This window comes from Pteropus vampyrus, unplaced genomic scaffold (assembly GCF_000151845.1).
Source record: "Pteropus vampyrus isolate Shadow unplaced genomic scaffold, Pvam_2.0 Scaffold164, whole genome shotgun sequence".
NCBI classification, from domain to species: Eukaryota; Metazoa; Chordata; class Mammalia; order Chiroptera; family Pteropodidae; genus Pteropus; species Pteropus vampyrus.
The window spans coordinates 649,532-651,806 of NW_011888945.1; the positions used below are offsets into that span (position 1 = coordinate 649,532).

General features: G+C 50.9%; 1 non-coding gene across 1 annotated transcript; it reads left to right on the plus strand.

Annotated features, from left to right (window-relative positions):
* The first annotated feature begins 1,773 nt into the window (after window positions 1-1,773).
* On the plus strand, window positions 1,774-1,892 carry LOC111745754. The gene has a single exon (XR_002782784.1). It is a non-coding gene; the product is annotated as a 5S ribosomal RNA (ribosomal RNA).
* Window positions 1,893-2,275: the final 383 nt, after the last annotated feature.

The window sequence follows — 2,275 nt, forward strand, 5'->3', positions numbered from 1 at the left end:
CTCTACGTAGTTTATAGATGCAGTAACATAATCTTGGAGAGGTGTTTTTCCAGGACAGCCAGCCATGTTCTGCCTCATCTCCATGGGACACCTGAACATTTGAGAAGAGAAATATGAGTGTTTAGAGACGATCCTTATGCCCATATCAGCAACAGATCTTTGCATGGCCACGATGGAGCACACCTGACACATCTCACCTGTGAGACCCCCATGGCTCATGCTGCCACTTCCTGCACCCAGAAAGACTACAGCATCTCTTCACCTGTGCTGCCCATTCCCAGGCCCCTCCCAGGGCAGGACACCTGGGCCTCCATGTGGGGCTTCGGTGAGCGCCCAGGTCCCAGCTCTGCCACCTCTTAGCTTTAGCTCTAGGTTTGTTCAGACAGTGGCCTGAGCTGCCCTGAACACTTCCCACAGCTTTGTTCAAACTGCTGGTCCCACAGTTGCGTCAGGATGAAGAAGAGGCCTGGCCCTACCCTCAGCGCAGCCTCCCTTGCTTGGCCTGGGTGGGAAGAGGTCCGGAAAAGCTCAGACATGCCTCACGGGGAGGGCTCTGAAGCCAGACGGAGCTGCGTGTGTCTGGGCAGCTGTGACTTGCTGGTCGGGTGGTTGTGAGCACGCTATTTCATTCCTGAGACTCGGGCTTTGCATCTGTAAAATGGGGGTGATGTCTTTTGAGCTAATCCAAGAATTTACTGAAGTGATCATTGTAAATCATCAATCCCTAAGTAAATCCTTAGCATAGGTTAGCTAATCGACACCCCCTGTGAGTCTGGGAGATGGAATGTTCATTTATGCATCTTAAGAAGAAAAGAAAGGAAAGGGGAAGGGGGGGATGGAGGGAAGGGCAGGAAAGAAGAAGAGGAGGAGAGAAAAGTAAAACAGGAGAAAGACTCACAAGGCTCCGATCGGAAGAAGTATAAACAAATGAAAGAAAGCTGAAAAGCCGGCCCATTCGAAGCTTCTAAGATGCTCGTCTGCGGCGTCTGCCTCCTTCTTTGCCTCTGGCACAGATCACTGCTCCCTCCCCGGGTATTTACAGGCAGAAGCGAGGCCAAGACCCAGGGTAGCTCTGAGGGCAGCCACCCACAGCCTTCTTGGGGTCCTCTCTGCTTCCCTTGGCCCCAGCGGGCTCCCAAATCCCTAAGGTCAGAATAACTGACATCTCTTGTCTGTGTCCCAACTTTCCAGCTGAGGACTCTTACAGTTGTCAAGACATAAAGACCCCAAATGGGCACTTTTCCAGACAACGCAAGTATGTAATTAGTCGATGAAGACTGTCAAAGTGCGACTTGGGCTTAGTTAAAAGGTGTATCAAAACTGTTTCTTTGTTTAAGGGTCGACCCCATGCGGGCATGTGTGTGTACGTGTGTGTGCACGCGTGCATGCGTGTATGTGTTCTGAAAAGGGGTAACGTGAAGCCTACAGCTGGCGTGGCTGGCTGACATGACTACTCTGCCACCAAGCAGGACGGTGACCCCGGGCATACACTGAAATGCTGTAAGCCAGCCAGTGTCGCTTGCCACACTCCGAATGCCCTGACCTTCTGCCAAAGCTTCGGAGACTCCCATCTTCTCTAGGAAAAAATCCATTCTTCTGCTCCAAGTAGAGCTCAGCCTCTCTTTTGTCCTAAATCCACATGTGGATACCAGTCCCTCCCCTCAGTAACTAAGGGCACTGGGTGTGTGACTTTTCCTGGGTGTCTCAACCATGAATTGGGAATTCTACTAAGTGGTACATGGATTTGTTTAGAAAGTTAATAGGATCCAACAAGTCTACGGCCATGCCGCTCTGAACACGCCCAATCCCATCTGATCTCGGAAGCTAAGCAGGGTCGGGCCTGGTTAGTCCTTGGATGGGAGACCACCTAGGAAGACCAGGTGCTGTAGGTGTAAAAAATAAAAAAATAAATAAATAAGGGATTGTAAGCTGACAAGGTCCTTTGCAATCTCTGAGCTCAACCAAGGATTGCCTTGCCTAAAATAAAAGAAAACATAAAAAAATAAAAAAAGGATCCACCAAGTAAGAAGGTGTCGTCATAAGCGGGAGTGCATATCATGCATTCGGGCAGCTCATAAGGTCCGTGCGCAGAGCATGGCGTGGCTCCTCCTTTGCCTCCTGTCCCGTGCCGTTTTGAGGGTGGTGGGGAGAGAGCAGAAGAGAAGGCTGGGAACTCAGGGCACTTCCCTAAAAAGCTAAAAGAACTCAGCACCGTTACCTTCGTCAGCCCCCCGCAGGGCGAAGGGGAAGAGAAATGGCACAGGGCATCGGGCAC